General features: G+C 36.7%; 2 non-coding genes across 2 annotated transcripts; one reads left to right on the top strand and one right to left on the bottom strand.

Moving 5' to 3' along the window:
• The first annotated feature begins 6,225 nt into the window (after positions 1–6,225).
• Positions 6,226–6,332, top strand: LOC115703366 (small nucleolar RNA R71). Its single transcript, XR_004009138.2, has one exon. It is a non-coding gene; the product is annotated as a small nucleolar RNA R71 (small nucleolar RNA).
• A 10,361-nt stretch (positions 6,333–16,693) lies between these two features.
• On the bottom strand, positions 16,694–16,800 carry LOC133037551 (small nucleolar RNA R71). The gene has a single exon (XR_009687639.1). It is a non-coding gene; the product is annotated as a small nucleolar RNA R71 (small nucleolar RNA).
• Between the last annotated feature and the right edge of the window lie 3,688 nt (positions 16,801–20,488).

Raw genomic sequence — 20,488 nt, 5'->3', positions numbered from 1 at the left:
TTTTAATAAAAAAATGTCTAATAAGATAAAATGTTAAACCTAACATATTCATAATCTTATAATTATAATTAATAAAATATATTTTGAAAATAACAATTTTGAAAAAGATATGATATGGTTAGCAAATTTTAAAATTAGTACAAGATTATTTTTAAGAGATAATATTTTAATATCAAAGTAAGATCATTTAAAATTTAATAAAAAAAAATAATATCTGATCTTATAATTAAAATAAATAAAATAATCTAAAATTTCAAAAATAACCATAAGGCTCCTTTGTGAGAAATCAAATTTTCAAAATTCAAAGCTTACTAATATCAGAAACTAATTTTAATTAATTAAAAAATTAATAAAAATTAATTTTATTCTGAAAATTAGATTTTTAATTAAAAATTCAGATTCTACACAAAATTCTACTAAAAATTGGCTTTTGTTTCAATGAAAAATGATTTTTGAATCAAAAGTTATGAAGAACACAAGTTTGAGGCACAGGGGTATGCAATGCATACCCCTGCGCGCGCGGAAGCTAGGGGATGGTCGAGAAACAAGGCTGCACGCAGCCTTCTTGACCGAAGAAGCTCGGCGAATGCAGCCTGTTCAGACAGGGCATGTCCGAGAAAACTCGGTCATTTCTGTCTGAATGGCCGTGCGCGTCCGAGCGTGTCCAAGGCTTGTGCGCGCGCGTGTGTGCATTCAAATCCCGATATTTTCATTCAAATTCAAAAAATCATAACTAATTCATAAAAAAATCAAATTAGGTTCTCTAAAAGCCTAAATTTATTAATTTTTTGTCTACTTTCCAGAAAAAATAATTCTAGATCGAAATAAAAATTATTTCAGTAACATATATTGCGATTTATAAACTATCATCAAATAAGCACATAAATCACATGAAGCCATCCAAATCAATGCAAAACATCGTTTTAATTCATATTTCATGAAAGTAAATCATTACCATGGCTCTGAGGCCAGTTGTTGGATATATTTTACTAGGATCTAGATTTACTACCATGTATGTTTCATTAACATCCTAATATGAATTCTAAAACAATGAAATAAACACATAAGGGTTTAAAGAAACCTTACATTGGTTGCAGCGGAATATAATGACTCCTTCCGTTCAGATCTCTAGCCCTTGATTCCTTTCTGTAGCAGAGCATCACCAAGATCTGAACCTGGATCTCTTTCTCTCCTTCTTTTGATGCTGATTCTCCTTCTTGTTGTTTGGAATCTCCTACAGTCTTACACACTATGATTGAGATACCACTTGATGTGTGTGGGCACTCACTCATTCACTCAAGGTTCGAAAATTGAAGAGGAAAAGAGAAGAAGAAGTGGCGGCTAGGGTAAATAGAAAGAGGCTCAGTTTTCATCTGACAAAGTTAACAAAAAGTTAAGTGTGAATGAGGCTCAGCTTTTTTTTTTTTTTTTTTTTTTATATGTTAGAAAGGAATTTAGTACTATATTATACTTATATATAGCAAGATAAAGTTATTAAAAATGCATACTAATATACCTTGTGAGCTAATTCCCCCACCCCAAACTTACAACCCAACATTGTCCCCAATGTGGCTAAAAGTATAATCTTGAATTAGCTCGCCACAAATTATACTCACCGCACTCACCCCAAACTTAATGTGAAACTTGGCTCTTGACAAGTGAGCAATTAAGTTAGGACATATGTGGAAATGCAAATTAGGATTGACGTGATATGTATGATCGGGTTGCACAACAAGAATAGGCTAAACGGCTCAAACTTGGGTGACTAGGGAAAAAATTCATTTTATAGGGAAGGTTAGAAAGGCTCAAACGTCCAAGGAAGGCCTAAATCATTTCTAAGGGACAAGTCTAACTAGGATTTCGCTTCAAGGAGATGCACTAACCAATTCTAGATGCTAAAATTACATGTGAAATAATCGTATGAGAAATGCAAAGCATGGTGGAAAAATACAAGTATAAACTAGGGAGGAGAGACTAAAGAGAAACATCCATAATATCCAACAATTCAGCATGACAAGGCAACAAATAAAATTAGGCAGCAACAATAATGGAATGGGCGGAAAGTATCATCATCGAGCAGAACACTAGGCCACAGAAAAACTCAAAAATCTCTCAATGCCAAACTAACAACCACATAAACAACATAGAATAAAAGTTCCAAGCACAAAAGACAACACACAACTAGCACAATACAATCGAAAAACAAACAACACAAAACAGAAAAATATAAAAAATAGCTTAGGTATGAGAAAACTCCCTCTACTCGGAGTCCTCGTGGGGCTTCTCTGTATTCGAAGCTGATGGCCTAGCCCACGGGTCGAGAACTTGCTGAGGGAACGGCGAAAACTTGGGCTCAAATCGTGGCGTGACCTTCTTGACTGTTAGGCATTTTTCTTTCTTTCTTTTTTTTTTATTTTTTTCTCTTTTTTTTTTTTCAAATGCACCCTACCCCAACACAACAAGTTCCCTCTCTTCTTTGTCTTCTTTACAACTATTCAGCACCACACCCCTAATTCCAACAATACACTACTCTAGCATTACTTCAATCTTGCTAAAAAAAAAATAAATAATAAAAAAAAAAAATCCCCCAATCTGACCCAATCTCACCAATTCACTCTCACAGCATTCACAATAAAATTCTTGCACTCTTCACCAAATCAGATTTAAGACATTACACACATTCCACGAATCAATTCGCCATGGTAAATTTTCCCTGTATAAGTTATTCACAATCCCATATATCCAAGACTCAACACTTTCCCCACTTCACCAACTCAAAATTCATTTACACTAATAACTACCATCACAAACAGCCACGACAAAGAACCACACCATTATTCTAATATCACACTAAAAATTTAAAAGTCCCACCACCTAATTTCAAATTATTAATGTACCCAATTTAAATCTTTCCCACACATTATCCACTACTCAGCAACCATAATGTGATTCAATTAAGAAAAATGAGAATTTTTTTTACCCAATCACTCTTGACAATGCTTTTTGTGGCAGCTTTGACTTCCTCTGCATTTCACTAGCAAAAATGAACTACAATGGTGGTCGTAATGGCAGCTGCTTGTGTTTGAAATGAAGTGAAGGTGAACAGTGAGATGGGCTGAGTGAAGAGCGAAGGGGACATGGTTGATTGAAGTTGGTTCGCATGGGTGATGGAGATGGTGATTTCCGAAGGTGGTGAGTTCGTGGTTGGGTCGAACGAAGGTTCGACTGGAGTCTCGGCTTGGTGCAGTGGTTCGTGGCTGGGTCGCGTTGGTGAAGGCTGCGGCTGGGTGGTTCGGGTTGGTTCGCATTGATGGTTGAACGAAGCTTTGGGTTGGTTTTCTTGGAGTCAGGCGGAGGTTCGACTGGAAGTGGTGGCTACGGGTTGGTAATGGATGGAGGTGAATGGAGGTTATGGTGGTGTTGGTGAAGAAGGCGGCTGGGTTGAGTGTGAAGGGAAATGAAGATAATGATGATGAATGTGGTAGGGTTGTAATTTTTGGGTTGACCAATAAATGGGCTGTCACATAAAGGGCCCAGTTGACTAAAAATTAAAATTTAAGCCCCAATCTCTCTTAAATCAATCTCTTTTTTAAGTACACTAGTCAACTGAAATGTATCAGCCCAAATGATTGGACTGAACACACAAAAGAACATGTACCCAATGATTGCTTCATTCAACAAATTTTCAATCAAATGTTCTTATTGCTTTTAACCAAACACTCCTTTGATCAGCCCAGTATCAAAATACATTTGCTGTTAAATAAAATTGCTAAGCCATTGCTATAGCAACTGGGCATATCTCTTTCACCCCAAACTTAGTTTCTTTGCCCAAATTGAAATTTCTTCACTTCCACAACCTTCTTCACTTGATTTCCTGCACAGAGAAAGAAAATAATTTCTCAATTTCACCATGACAATTATTTACTAATTATATAATATATAATATATATATATATATATATATATTTTTCTCTTTTTTTTTTTTAAAAAAAAAAAAAAAACTTTTCTTCTTGCTTTTTTTTTTCTAGGGGTGCCTTCATTGAGAATTTTTTTTTTTCTTTTCATTCTTTTTTCATTTTTCATTTTTTTTTTCAATTCAATCTTTTTTTTTCTTTTTCTTTTGGCACCCCCAAATTACAAACATCAAGCATCCTTCAAGGTGATAGAGGTCTTTTCTCGGTTGACCTCTCCACCTCCAAACTTCACTCCTTGGCCTTTCACTAAGAATTTTCTTCTTGAAAGTGCATCACGAAGTTCCACCTTTCCCATCGGGATATACTCTTACCACCAAGAAAGATCCATCACACCTTGAATCTAGTTGTCCATGAGTAGCCTTCGTTAACGAGTTAGAAAAAATCACTTGTTGCCCAACTTCAAACATTTGAGACCGAAATTTTCTACCAAGCTTCTTTTTCTTTCTCTTCTTTTTGGGTGGTTGTTTAGAGTCAAATGATGCTTTGTCTTTGCTTTCTTGTGCCTCGTGATCCTTAGCAATTTCTTTAAGGAGAATCTTCTTTCTCACCTTCTTACCAACTTTGAATTCGGACTCCTCAACCATGTTAGGATCCATATCTGCAATTGCTAAGCATTCTCCTATTGCATCCGGAGCACGTATGGGATGAAAAACCTTGAATGTGGCTTGCTCATCTTGAGCTCTCATGGTGAGTTCTCCTTTTTCAACATCTATCAAAGTCCTTCCCGTGGCAAGAAATGGCCTCCCTAAAATGATTGGACTTCCCTATCTTCCTCATAGTCAAGAATAATAAAGTCCACCGGAAAGATGAACTTATCTACTTGTACCAAAACATCTTCAATTTTTCCATCCGGATGAGCCATGGAACGATCCGCTAATTGCAAAGTGACGGTGGTTGGCCTTGCTTCTCCAATTCCCAACTTCTTGAAAATAGACATGGGCATGAGATTAATACTAGCTCCCAAATCACAAAGAGCTCTCCAACATCCCGTCCCCCAATAGAAATTGGAATTGTAAAGCTGCCCGGATCTTTCAATTTAGGTGGAATTTTATTCTTCAACATAGCGCTACAGCCCTCGGTCAAAGCGACCGTTTCAAACTCGCCAAGCCTCCTTTTCTTTGTCAAAATATCTTTTAAGAACTTGACATAATTCGGCATTTGCTCTAGCGCTTCTACCAAGGGAATATTGATATGGAGTTGTTTCAACACATCCAAAAACTTCCTGAATTGCCCATCTTGCTGCTGTTTCTGAAATCTTTGAGGAAATGGAAGGGGTGGTTTAGTACATACTGGTGCGGATTGCTGACTGTCAGATTGCTGACCCGATGCTGTATCAACTGGTCTGGTATCAGCAATTTCCTGGGCAGTTTTTTTACTCAATTTTTTTCCATTTTGGATTGAAGTGGGCTCCCCACTACCCTTTATTTCCTCCTCGGAATTTTTCAGATGCTTGCCACTCCTCAAGTGAATGGATTTGCATTGTTCCTTCCCATCCCTCCTTGGATTTTCCGTGTCGCTAGGCAAAGAACCTTGCGGCCTAGCTTTTAATTCGTTGGCCAAATGTCCAAGTTGCAACTCTAAGTTTCGAAGAGAGGCAGCTTGACTTTGTATCACCGCATCATTTTTGGCCATATAATCCCGCATTAGACTCTCCAAAGAGCTTGGTTGGGCATTTTGAGCATGTTGTGAATGTCGGGGTTGTTGTGAAAAACCCGGTGGATATGCTTGTCTTCCTTGGGCTGGTGCGGTACTTGAGCCAGCTCCTTGACCTCCCCAAGACAAATTAGGATGATTCTTCCAAGATTGATTGTAAGAGTTTGAGAATGCCCCATTGTTCCTATTAAAATTCTGATTTCCCATGTAACAAACGGACTCCGGATTAGATGGACACTTCTCAAACACATGCCCTTCTCCACAAAACACACATGAGACATCATCACTTTGAATGGCAGCAGCTGGTTGAATATTTTTAGCGTTTCCAATACTCAAATTCTTCAAAACATTCCTCATGGAAGCCATTTGAGCTGTCAAAGCTGTTATTGCATCTACCTCAAGGACTCCCGCCACTTTTCTACTTGTTGGAGCTCTTGTGTTGGACCATTGGTAGTTGTTACTTGCAATGGTCTCCAAAATCTCAAATGCTTCATTGTAAGACTTCGACAAAATAGCACCATTGGCCGATGCATCTAACACCATTCGAGAAGCTGCATTCAAGCCATTATAAAAAGTCTCCATCTGAATACAATGTGGAATGCCATGATGTGGACACTTTCGCAAAAGTTCCTTAAACCTCTCCCACGCATCACTTGTGGACTCATCTTCAAGTTGCTGAAAAGACATGATCTCACTTCTGAATTTTGCATTTCTAGTAGAAGGAAAGTATTTCCTCAGAAACTTCTCAGCAAGGTCATTCCAATTGGTCCCAGAATCAGGAGGCAAAGTGTTGAGCCATGATCTAGCTCGGTCTCGTAGTGAGAATGGGAATAGCTTCAACCTTAACACCTCTTCACTTACTCCTTGGATCTTGAAAGAATCACTCACCTCCAAGAATGAACGGAGATGGAGGTGAGGATCTTCAGTTGGCAACCCGCTGAATTGCCCCACGGTTTGGAGCATTTGAAACATCACTGGCTTGAGCTCAAAGTGCGGTGCTTGTATTTCAGGCCTCACAATGCCTGGATTGAGCTCATTAAACATGGGGGCTGCATACTCCCTTATAGCCCTTGCTCGATCATCTGCCAATATGATGGGATTAACAATTTGTTGAGCAATCCCTTCATCATCAAAATTCTCAGCCATGATGTCTCGGCCCTTAGCCTTTTGAACCCTTCTTCTTCTTCGGAATGTACGTTCAATCTCGGGGTCAATAGGAGCAAGTTCAAAGTCCTCTTGTTGGTTCATACACTATAGATACCTGAGATTTCAAAGACAAACCAGCAAGATTAAAAGCACAAAAATTCTTAGAATGTCAATTAGTTGATAAAACAAAATTTAGAACTTAAAGTCCCCGGCAACGGCGCCAAAAACTTGTTGTGAAAATTATATTGCTTTATAATTGCGCAAGTGTACACAATCACAAACAAGTAATACAATGATAAGTAATCAAAGTTCGTCTCCACAGGGACTTTTTACTAAATAATGTTAAATCAACTAAAAGTAATTCCAAGAATTTCAAATAAAAATAAAATAAAGTCACACATTAATGCACGAGAAAAATTTATAGCCTTGATTCTAAACTTGAGAACTAACTTTTTAAGCTAAATAAACTAAAAAATGAGAAACTAAAAGTGAATAAAATGGTAGTAATTTCAGATTTGGAAAATAGACTTGGGTGATTAATTTCCACTTGTATGTCCCAGTCGATACAGCAATGACCCAGCAATGACTCAGCAATCCTGGCAAAGTTAACAGATTTCAAAAAAAACAGCAAGCTTTTTCCAACACTTGCAATAAACCATTCACAATCTCACAATGCATTCCTACATCAGTTTAGATCACAAATAGCCCAATAAAGCATCAAATCCTTAGTTATACATGGTAGCAAAATATTCCTATTTCACTACTAATTAATACCTAAAAGGAAAGGTAAAAATCATGCATCAATTAGAGGAGTTCAACTAGGTCTTGCTTTTCCAAGTAAGATCTAGCTTGGTAAATGTTAAAAATGGCCAAAAATTAACATTCCATCAACATTTCATCACAACTAATTGAACTAAGGCAAGATTACTTCATCATTGCAAAATCAAAACACTAGTCCATCCAAGGGTTCATAACCACCCAAATCTCAAAGAGTTTAGTTCATAGCTGAAATTAAAAACAACAAACCAGAAAATAAAATGTTCATGGAGTTAAAGAGAAAACTAGAGAGAAGAAAATGATACAAAACGAAGTGGAGAGCAAGAGAGATGAGTGGTGAGCTCAAATCCTTTCTTTGGTAGTTGCCTTCTTCTCCTTCTTCTCAATCTTCTTCTTCTTTCTTTGTACTCTTCCTTTCTGTACTTAGATTTCTTTTCTGCTGTGATTTTTCGTACCCTTCATTCAAAGTGCAGCCAGCCACTTTTAATCATCTCCTCCTCTTTTTCTTTTTGCACCCCAATTAGGGTACCAAAGTTTACCCTAATTGGAAATCCCAATCATCACCCACTTGTCCTTCATTTTCCACATGTGTGTTGAGTCAATAGCCAAATTCCGCCACTTCAGCTCGTTTTTCTTTTCATTAAAGCCAGCTGGACGTTCTGCCAAAATACACTTACTGGGCTGACAAATTGCTACGCGATGATTGCTATAGCAATGCCAGTCAGCAATAATCATTTTTCTGCTCCTTTTTCTCCTTGTCCCAAACATTTCCAAATACCTATTCTTGTATTTTTTCTGCTTAAAACACATAAAAACAACAACATAAGTCCATCTAACACTTACTAACACACACACTTCCATTTATTACAAAGACACAACAAACTAAACACAATTACATAGTATAGACATTAATTGCTCCACAAATCACATTAAATTCAAGCTTAAAGATATGAAAATAACTCTAAATCTTAGAGTTATCATGCGGCTAGGGTAAATAGAAAGAGGCTCAGTTTTCATCTGACAAAGTTAACAAAAAGTTAAGTGTGAATGAGAGCCATCACTATCTATTTATAGGTAACCACCCAAGTTTAAGTTAGAATTATTTGGCATTAAAATAATGAAAAAATAAATGATAAAAGCCTACAATAGTGGCCGGCCTGGGCTTTGAATAATGGCCTCACATGCAATTTTGCTGTTTTATCATTTCTGCATCTCATTTTCTCAAAAACGCCAATTTTCAAATTCAACCATTTAAATGCCAATTCTAATTATTTAATAACTAAAAATTAATTATTAAATAATATTGTCATTTAATATATTTATTAATTAGACATATAAAGTCTCTTAATTAATAAATAAACCTAGAATCTCTTTTCTTTACAATTTCGCCCTTGCTTAGTGAAAATTCATAAACTAGACATAGTCTAACTTTAGAATTATAATTGATTAATCAAAATCAATTAACTGAGTCTTACAAGCAGTATGGTCTCAACTAGTATGGGGACCATGGGTCTATAATCCGAGCTTCCAATAAGCAGATCAAGAATTTATATCTTAAATTCACTGACTTATTAATTCTTCGTTGAGTCCACGAATAGAACTTAGAATTGCACTCTCAGTATATAGAACGCTCTATATGTTCCACGATATAGATACGTCATTAGTTATCCATTGTTATAATCCTAATTTGATCAATGATCCTCTATATAGATGATCTACACTGTAAAGGGTTTAGATTACCGTAACACCCTACAATGTATTTTATCCTTAAAACACTTAACCCCGTATAAATGATATTTCAGCTAAGTGAAATGAGTACTCCATCATTTATTTTCGTTTGGTCAAGCTCGAAGGAAATCATCCTTTACTTTCTATTTGTCAGATAGAAGCTATAGATTCCATATTTATGTTAGCGCTCCCACTCAATTGCACTATCATGTTCCCAAAATGTACGTATCACCCTGACCCAAAAGTAGGCCTAACTAACAAATCAAAGAACATGTATAATACTCTTGAGATCGAACCTAAACATATCAGGATTAAGATCATTTGATCTAGGATCAAGAAGTGATATTGAATTGAATAGATATTACGGTAAATTTTAACAAATCTAATCAAAGTTCAATATCGGTCCCTTCCGATGTATACTCCATACATCCAATGTTGGTAAACTTTGCCAATGCCCTGGAAAGGACATAACACTTATCCAAGGTGTAAGAATACCTATCGCTGATTATCATGTCAGTCTAAATCCAGTGAACTGACAAATCAGGGAATAAACTTTCGAACATATAATTAAGATTATATTCCACTGTGTTGACAACACTATAAGCATTAACAAATTGATATGTTCTGGACTTAAATATAATTCATATATTATGTAAATAATCATGAAATAAATCATGTGAACCATGCAACATTAAATATTATTTCTGATCTCTATTAATAAGTAAATCTGATTATATTGAAATGAGTTTTATTTAGGGCATAAAACCCAACAGTACCAAGAGAGCCTGCGCCATCTACTGAAAAACCTCCAGAGCTCAAGTTGAAGGTGCTTCCTAGTCACTTGCGGTATGAGTTCATGGGAGAAGTTAAAAAGCTGCCAGTTATAGTGTCAGCTTCTCTTTCTGATGTGGAAACTGAGAGATTGCTAAGGGTACTTCGGGCGCACAGCAAGGCTATTGCATGGACACTGGGTGATGTCAAGGGAATCAGTCCCTCAACTGTGATGCATCGAATTCTGATGGAAGAAAATGCTAAACGAACAATTGATGCTCAACGCAGACTCAATCCACCTATGAAGGAAGTTGTCAGAAAGGAAGTGGTCAAGTGGTTAGATGCTGGAGTGGCTTACCCAATCACAGATAGTAAATGGGTTAGTCCGGTGCAAGTAGTTCCAAAGAAAGGGGGGATGACAGTAATCAAGAATGAGAAGAATGAGTTGATTCCCACAAGAACAGTCACTGGTTGGAGGATTTGTATTGACTATAGAAAACTCAACAAAGCAACCCGCAAAGATCACTTTCCCTTGCCCTTCATTGATCAGATGTTAGACAGGTTAGCAGGGCAAAAGTATTACTGTTTTCTTGATGGCTACTCTGGATACCACCAAATAGCCATAGCTTTGGAGGATCAGGAAAAGACTACTTTCACATGTCCTTATGGTACTTTTGCTTTTATAAGAATGCCATTCGGGTTATGCAATGCTCCTGCTACATTTCAAAGGTGTATGATGGCTATCTTTTCGGATTTAATTGAATCTTGCATTGAGATATTTATGGATGATTTCTCGGTCTTTGGCTCTTCATTCGATCACTGCCTAGAGAATTTGGAGAAGGTGCTAATCAGATGCGAAAAGTCAAACTTGGTTCTGAATTGGGAGAAGTGCCACTTTATGGTGAAAGAAGGGATAGTTCTGGGACACAAGATTTCAAAAGCAGGGATTGAGGTGGACAAGGCTAAAGTGTCAACAATAGAGAACTTTCCACCCCCGGTTTCTGTGAAAGGAGTAAGGAGTTTCTTGGTTCATGTTGGTTTCTATCGACGATTCATTAAGGACTTCTCAAAGATCTCTAAACCATTGTCCAGTTTACTTGTTAATGGTGTACCTTTCGAGTTTGGATATGAGTGTTTAAAGGCATTCCAAGTTCTTAAAGAGAAACTGATTTCAGCACCAATAGTTACTTCACCGAATTGGGAGTTGCCTTTCGAATTGATGTGTGATGCAAGTGACTATGCAATTGGAGTGTGATTAAGGTTCAAATTTGCACATTTTAAGTCATTAATTGTGTACATAAAATTAATATAAATTAAATATTTTATAAGTTTTAATGGTAAATTTATTTTTATTGGAAATATTTAATTTACTTTAATTTTTGTGTCATTTTTCAGATTTGTGCAAACTGCAAAGTATTAGAAGGAGACCAAAGTCCAACTATCCCATGCCTTCTCCTATGCAATTTTATATATATAAGGAGATGAAGACCAATAACGTTATTTTGGGCTTTTGGACTTAATCCATGACAAAAGTCCAAATGTAATATCAATAAATATGTTTCCTTATCCTTATCATCACAACCATTTTATGTGAGCAGGTCTTTGGTCAAGAGCAAAAGAGTGGTGGAACCCACATATCAATTTCCACTTGAAGCAGTCTAAGCTCATTACGTGGTCCAGCTCTCCCTCTCTCCAGCAGAAATGACGCATGCGTGTCCCACTTCAGTAGTTAATTTAGCCATTTCTCCACTAAGTGGTACATGAAAATGCATGTAATGGGATCATTTTAGCTCTATAAATAGACCAATTTGGAGAGTGAAAAAACAATCATATTTTAGTAGTGTTATTATACCAAAATTTTATCTTTTTCTTTCCTTCTTCTTTATTTTACTTTATTAATTTTGGTGTAAAGACAATGCCTTTGCTAGGCTAATTTCTTTGGCAAGACTCAAGTGTAAGTTCATGTAATTTTTATTTTTCTAATATATTGATTCTCTTTGTTCTTCATTCCATATTGATTATATTAAATTTCTCTTATTCTAGATTGCACTTTAAATTTAATAGTACCTTTTATATAAGTTTAGTCATGCTTTTCTTATGTAAGTTAGGCTATTAATTATTAGGGTGTTTATTATATTATATGATTTTTACTGCATTCTGCCGGTGGTATTTTGTCGATTTAAATTATATAATATGATAGTATCACTACAAGAAAACTGGGCAAATTCGGACCCTCAATCTCGGCGAGCCCGTGTGTGGGTGTCGAGATTGAGTCTAAATATTAAAAAGAAAATTCAGGAGATAGTAATCTCGACAGTACACTTGTAGCCCGTCGTTATTGGAGCTTTTTTTTCAACTAAAAATGGACCATTCTCGGCGAGCGTATTATGGAATGTTGAGATAGGTCCCGTCCAGCCCGTACTGTGTACGCTAAGGTGAAACAACCCACTAATATTGACAGTCCTAGATGAGCCCGTCGAACTAGCCCAGCCCATGAGTATAGAAACCCTAACCCTATCTCTCTTCCTTCCTCACTCGCTATCTCACTATCTCTCTGCCTCTCTCACTCTCTTCTTGCTTGAGGACAAATGTTGGGAAACTATTCGTCGTGGCGGTGGTGGAGGGCGATGGGGATGAATGACGGGGCCGAACAGTGACAGACGATGGGGATTGGTATTTTTTTCTTCAGCTATTTTTTTTGTCATGTTTACTCGTCCTAGGCTTGAACATAGTGTTGGGTTAGGGATAATGGAATAAGGAGTTGATGCAAGGGCCTAGGGACGAATGGGAGTGTCTTGAGGCAGTCGGGTAATTTTTTTTTTCTTCTTGGGTGAACAACGAAGTATCTAGGTAATGGGGGTTGCGATTGGGAGGTGGGGCTCGGGGATTTGTGTGGCTCATTCTCAGACGATGGTGAGCTCTTTGTGGCAGGAAAGATGAAGTTTTTTTACAATATTTTTCTAGTTTAGATTAATCAGTTCTTTGTTTGTCTTTTTCTTTTTTGGATATTTGCTTGATTTTGGCATTGTTAACCCTAAATTTTGTTAGTTATTTCAACAGTATAATTTTTATAAAATTTGAAAATGAGAATGTTAGATTAATATGATCTAAAGTAGGTGGGAGTCCATGCTATTTGATTACTTCTGCTCTCAAAATTATTGTGCAGGAAATATGTTTGATAAAATGTCTCAAAGAAATATTTAGTTAGAAATAATGGTACTGTAATTTGAGGATACTCTTCCCCTACTTTTAGTAGTTCCAACTGTAGTAGAATGGATTTTTAAATGATTTTGCTGATTTTTTTTATTCATAGATTTCTATATATATTTTTGTTGATGCTTCTTTCAGTGATATTTATGAAAAGATTACTAATTAATCTCTTCTTTATTTGTGGTTAAATTTTTTTATTTTGTTATTTGCCTTTATCAATTGGAGCGAATCATTGGGACTCTTTGATCTTGGTCTACCTACCTCCAAAAATCTGTTCAGTGGAGAGAAAGATAACATAAATAGATTTGGTAAGTAAAAGTTTGAAACTGAGAGGTTACTCCTGTTTATCAAAACACATTCAAATTCAGTAAAATAATTGTTTAATAATAGAGAAAATATGAGTTAACATTTGATTTGTGTTATTCTATAGTAAACAAAGACCAGAGTACTTTTTAGTTCAATTCAATGTAATGAATAACGGTAAAAAAGATTGTATCTTATACCAAATAGCATTATCTTTGGTATATTTTTTTTAATACTCTTTTGTTGAAATCCTGTTTTTATTATGTTATTAATCCTGTTTGTATTACTTTAGAAGCTTCAATTGGTTTGAAGAAAGAAGAGAAATGCTACCCATGATTGCCTATGAGGAAGAGATACACAACACAATGAGGTTATGCTTTTACTTTTGAAAAATATGTTTTTAGCATATACATTTAGGTAGATCTAAACTATTTTGTCATATATGTTTATATTCTCTTCATTTGATATTTAAAGTGTTAAGATCAACAAAATATTTTAGCTAGTTATAAACTATTTCTCTGTATATATTATTCTTGTTATAACTTTAAATGTTGTAGCTAAATATCCTAATTTAGCTATCATTTTCAATATCAATTAGTTGAAGGAGCAATTTATGAACTTTGTTTTTTTAGGTCTTTTGGAATTAGTTAATATAACATTGTTGATATATTTCCTGTTTTCTTATTTATTGCCTAATATCTATCATGTTTAGAGTGTCTTCGGTTCCTATTATTTAAAAATGTATTTCAAATTTGTGTTGTAGCTATACGAAAATCAATGGAGAAACCCATATTCCCATGTGATTAAGGTGATCAGCTCAGGCAAGGTAGGAGATAGTAGAGCAAATTATGGAGAGTTGATGTGACTAATTGCATATTATTTCTTATGAGTTTTAGCTATACCCATGTAGAGAAGTTGAGGTACTTTTATTATGTAATGAATTTAAATTTTTAAGATTAGAAGCCAATCTTAGTGATTATCTTATGATGATTAGAATTTTTTCTTTAGCTATCAAATCTTGTATGATTTTATTGTGTGTAATTGTATATTTTATTTGGGAAGATTTTTGTTATCAGTTATGCCATAATATTGGCATAGAAATTAATTTTTGTTTATTTTGATTGTGGTTATTATGGTATGAATATTGTACAAGATGAATATTATATATATATATATTGACATTAGGTGTAATTTTTTATTTTTGTAAATTATTTTTTTTTTTATATTAAAAGAGGTCTATGTCAACGGGCTCAATGTGTGCTGCCGAGATTGATCAATCTCGGGGAGCTAAGCCTGCCGATATTGGTATGTAAAGGTGTAGACAAATGTATTAGAATTGTACCTATCTTGACGGGCCTTAGAAGGCCTGCCGAGATTGCATAACAATAACGACGAGCCAGGACTGTCCAGATAGCCCCTTATTCAATCTCGGCAGCTAAATTCTCGACACGCAAGGACCGCCAAGATAGAGCAATAACAGGGGGCTGGGCCTGCCGAGATAGGTCTATTTTTTTTGTAGTGTATTTTTAGAAGTAGTATTAATTTAATTAGAGAACATATTTTTCTAGTGGGCTTAATTATACACATTTTCCAACTATAATTAATGGTGTAGAATTATAGTTGAGGTTAAAGAATCAATTTTATTAGGAAAATATAATTGCATGTACAAAGCTTGTGTCTTCCATAATCATTTTCTGATCACTTCTCATTTTAATTACTTGTTTAATTTTTGAAAGTCATTTTCTCAATATTCTCACATCACATTCAAGGTTCTTATTTTATTCTCGTAAAATTACTAATTGTCCTTTTGAGTGTATTTTTCCTCCCTGTGGATACGACATATAGCCCGTTTACTACCGCGACTGCAGTGTAACTAATTGGGCGACATCAATTTTTGGCGCCGTTGCCGGGGAGGTTTCTGCGCTACAAGAGGTTAGCATAGTAGTTTTTTTTATTTATTTATTTATTTTTGTCTCTCTTTATTTGTTTACATAAAAAAAAAACTTTTAGTTAACATAATATAATTTAGTTTTTTTTTAAGTTATATATAGATTCAAAAAAGAAAAATCATTATATATTATTATTATTATTATTATTATTATTATTTTGTACTCTTTTAGTAAAAAAAAAAAAGAAGCAAGTAGTTTTTTTTTTTTTTTGTTAGTTGTATTTATTATTTTACTACTATATTAGGGTGTTAGTTTTTTTTTTTTTTTTACATTCTTTTATTTTGTATACTTTTTTTTTTCCTTTAGGATTAGCCATTTATTTTATTTTATTTATTTTAGGTTAGTTTTACATTTTTCTCCTTTAGGCTAAAAAAATAATAGTGCATAAAATATTTTCATAAACTTTTTAGTATAAACTCAATTGTGTAATGGTAAAAGTGGTACAAACTGAGATTATTTTGTCTAAGAAAGATTGGCTTTAAAGGTTTGTGGTAGAGTACCCTCTACACTTTCTAACAACCCCGGGGAGTTCTAGTAAAAGTGTGGGACGAAGCGGTACATTGGCAACCTTCCCAATCGGCCTGGGAATATCTTGTGTGAATACCCTTGCATTATTACATAGTTGTAATTTATATTATTTAACAAGTGAAAATACAAAACAAAAAGTGAATGTCACGAAATAGAGACAAATTAGGGAGATTTGTAAAACAACAAATTGAAATTTTAGAAAACTCTCCTAAATCGTCTTCTTCCACTCGTTCTCATTCGCCACCATCACCCATACTTCCTGCACTGCCAATGATGGCTCAACAACAGGAAATCCAACCAAGAACGCTACAGGATTATCTACATCCTACGCGTACGGCCACACCTTCATGCATAATGTACCCCATGAATATGCCCAACTTCGATTTCAAACCTGGCATGATTCAACTTTTACCAACCTTTCATGGTATGGAAAATGAGAGTCCATATGTGCATATTCAGGCCTTCGAAGAGGTGGTGGCCACATTCAACAACCAAGCTGACATCATTAACTTGGTGAGATTGAAGTTCTTTCCTTTCTCACTCAAGGATAAAGCCAAAAGCTGGTTGTATTCCTTAAGGCCAAGGTCTATTGGGACATGGGACGAAATGACAAAAGCATTTTTCTCTAAATTTTTCCCACCCCATAAGACTAGCAGCCTTAAGAGGCAAATCTCTACCTTCACCCAAAAGGACCATGAAACGTTTCATCAGGTCTGGGAGAGGTTTAAAGATTTGATGGGCCAGTGCCCACATCATGGATACGAAAGTTGGCATCTTGTCAGCTATTTCTACGACAGTCTCACAGTCGACAAAAGACAATTCGTACAAATGATGTGCAATGGCGACTTCCTACAGAAAGATCCCGAAGAAGCTTTGGAATATCTTGAAGAAATTTCTGAAAAATCATACACATGGAGTGCGCCAAGTCCTACGGACAAGCCACGAACAGCCGGAGTCTACCAATTGAAGGAGGAGGACAGTGTGAAAGCTCAACTTGAAGCTTTAAAAAAACAATTTGAGGCTTTCAAAACTCAAGAAGGTAAAGCACTCCAGATGGCTGCAAAAGTGGAAAAGCAAGAACCATGCTTCATGTGTGGAGGGACTGATCATCAACCACAAGAGTGCCCTAGTCTTAGTATGTTGAGGGGAGGAGATGAGGAACAGTGTAATGCCTTAGGGGATTACAAGAAGCCTTATAATGCCTACTCCAACACATACAATCCTGGTTGGCGTAACCAACCCAATTTCAGTTGGAAGGATACAAGTCAAAATCAAGCATCTAGGAGCCAATGGAGGCCTGATCAACAAAAGAATTCTCGTGAGAGTTCCATGAAAATTCTTGCAGAATCCCAACTAGAGTTCAGGACTTATTTCACTCAGGTGATAGAGGAATTGAAGGACATAAAGATTCAAATAACAAAGATAAATGATTCTTCAGTCATTCAAGAGCGTGGTAAGCTTCCCGCTCAGCCTCTAATCACTCAAAAAGGGCAACATATGGCACAAACCTCCGCTCCTTCAGAGTCTAATCTCAAAGGGGTTAATGCCATTACTACCCGAAGTGGTCAAAGTACGGTATCACCATTACCTAAGACCACTAGTGTACCAATGCCCGCTCCAGATGCTGATGTGCCACAGAACCTTCCAGTAAAGGTGCCTTTTCCTCAGGCTTTGAAATCCACTGGGAAGGTATTGGAAAGTCATAGTGAAATCCTTGACTTTTTGACACAAGTTAAGGTTAAGCTGCCATTACTTCATGTAATCAAGCATGTACCAGCTTATGCCAAAGTTATCAAGGATCTATGCACTATCAAAAGGAAGCACCATGTCAAGAAAACTACATTCTTGGCAGAACAAGCTAGTGCGGTGATCGACTGCAAGACACCGCTTAAATACAAAGATCCTGGTTGTCCTACCATTTCATGTCAAATAGGGGAACAGGAATTTGGCCAAGCCCTCCTCGACTTAGGTGCAATTGTAAATCTCATGCCTTATTCAATATACTTGCAACTAGGCCCTGGAGAACTTAAGCCCACATCTGTGGTGCTACAATTGGCCGATCGATCAGTTAAGAAATCTCGGGGAATAGTTGAAGATGTCTTGATTCAAATTGATAAATTCTATTACCCCGTGGATTTTCTCATCTTGGACACTCAATCGGAAGTCAACTTAAAGTCCAAAATTCCCATCATTCTCGGACGACCATTCCTCGCAACAGCAAATGCACTCATCAATTGTAGGAATGGTCTCATGAAAATCTCTTTTGGGAACATGACTCTAGAGGTGAATGTTTTCAACATTGGTAAACAACCACCTAATAATGATGAGTGTTTCCAATCATTTCTGATCGATACACTTATTTCAGAAGAGGTAGAAGCACAATACACTTCCACTCATCTTAATGACCTCTTCGAAATTTCTGAGATTTCTGAGTCGGGTAATACTAAAATCAACCCTGAAGTCATCAATCAATTACCGACCAAAAGAACCATGTTTTGGAATCCAATCTTCGAAGGACTTCCTCAAGATAGGGAAACACCAAAACCATCCACTGTACAAGCTCCTCAACCAAATTTGGCTCAACTTCCTAAGGAACTTAAGCACGTCTTCTTGGGAGCAAACAACAATTTCCCTGTCATCATATCCTCCACCCTTAATGCAACTCAGGAGCAACAACTCATAAACGTGCTCACAGAGCACAGAGGAGCAATTGGTTGGACGTTAGCTGACATTAAAGGAATTAGTCCGTTAATTTTCTCCCATCACATTAAATTGGAAGACAGGGCTATACCACGACGTGATCCTCAAAGGAGATTAAACCCACCAATGAAGGAAGTGGTAAAGACAGAAATCTTGAAGCTTCTAGATTACGGGATACTTTATCCTGTTGCCGACAGTAAGTGGGTTAGCCCAACTCAGGTTGTTCCCAAGAAATTGGGAGTAACAGTGGTACCAAATGATAAGGGAGAACTCATCCCTACCAAGGTCACAACAGGTTGGCGCATGTGCATTGATTATAGAAAATTAAATGCCGCCACCCTTAAAGACCATTTCCCACTTCCATTCATCGATCAAATCTTGGAACGTGTGGCAGGTCATCCTTTCTATAGCTTTCTCAATGGTTATTCGGGCTACTACCAAATCGAGATTGCTTTAGAAGATCAGGAAAAGACTACATTCACTTGTGCTTTTGGTACTTATGCCTTTCGGCGTATGCCATTTGGCCTGTGTAATGCCCCAGCCACCTTCCAGCGCTGCATGATGAGTATCTTTAGTGATATGATCGAGAATTGTATGGAAGTTAATCTGGATGATTTGACAGTCTTTGGTGATTCATTTGAATCAAGCCTTCTCAATTTGGAATCTGTGCTTAAACGATGCAAAGAGAAAGGCTTAGTACTCAACTGGGAGAAGTATCATTTCATGGTGCCATCTGGCATAGTCTTGGGGCATATTGTTTCACAACAAGGAATGGAGGTTGATCAATCCAAGATTGAACTCATATCAAAGCTGCCCGCCCCTAAGACTGTTAAGGATGTTCGATCCTTTCTTGGGCATGCTGGATTCTATATGAGGTTCATCCAGAATTTTTCGACGACAGCTCGACCCTTGTCGAACCTCCTAGCAAAAGACGTGGTGTTCAACTGGACACCCGAGTGTGAGGAATCCTTCCAAACACTTGTCACCAAACTCACTTCCGCCCCTATCATTCAGCCACCGGATTGGAACTTGCCATTCGAGATCATGTGTGATGCTAGCAATTATGCTATAGGGGTCGTCCTTGGTCAGCGAAGGGAAGGGAAGCCCTTCGTCGTATACTATGCAAGTAGAACTCTTAATAGTGCTCAAATGAACTATTCTACAACTGAGAAAGAGTTACTTGCCGTAGTATTTGCACTTGATAAGTTTCGTTCCTATCTGATCGGTTCCCCTATCACGGTCTTCACCGACCATTCTGCCCTTAAGTACCTCCTTTCCAAAAAGGATGCTAAGGCACGCTTAATTAGGTGGATCCTTCTATTACAAGAATTTGACTTGACCATCAAGGACAAGAAAGGAGTTGAAAATGTGGTAACGGACCACCTATCTCGCCTTGAATTTTCTGATTCTGCTGATGGCCCTGCAATTCGAGATGACTTCCCTGATGAACATCTCTATGCCGTCACTAAGTTACCATGGTACGCTCATATTGTTAATTACTTAGTGACTGGTGAGTTTCCTGCTTCCTGGAATGCACAGGATAAACATAAATTTTTGGTCGAGGTCCGTAACTTTTACTGGGATGATCCATATCTTTTCAAGTACTGCCCCGACCAAATTATGAGACGTTGCATTCCAGATGATGAAATTTTTAGTGTCTTGAACTTTTGCCACAATGAAGCATGTGGTGGTCATTTTTCTATGAAAAAGACTGCTGCAAAAATTTTGCAGTGTGGTCTATATTGGCCC

This window comes from Cannabis sativa, chromosome 4 (genome assembly GCF_029168945.1).
Source record: "Cannabis sativa cultivar Pink pepper isolate KNU-18-1 chromosome 4, ASM2916894v1, whole genome shotgun sequence".
Classification (NCBI taxonomy): domain Eukaryota; kingdom Viridiplantae; phylum Streptophyta; class Magnoliopsida; order Rosales; family Cannabaceae; genus Cannabis; species Cannabis sativa.
Note: the sequence above shows the minus strand (reverse complement) of the source record. Positions and strands in the feature narration are given on the sequence as shown.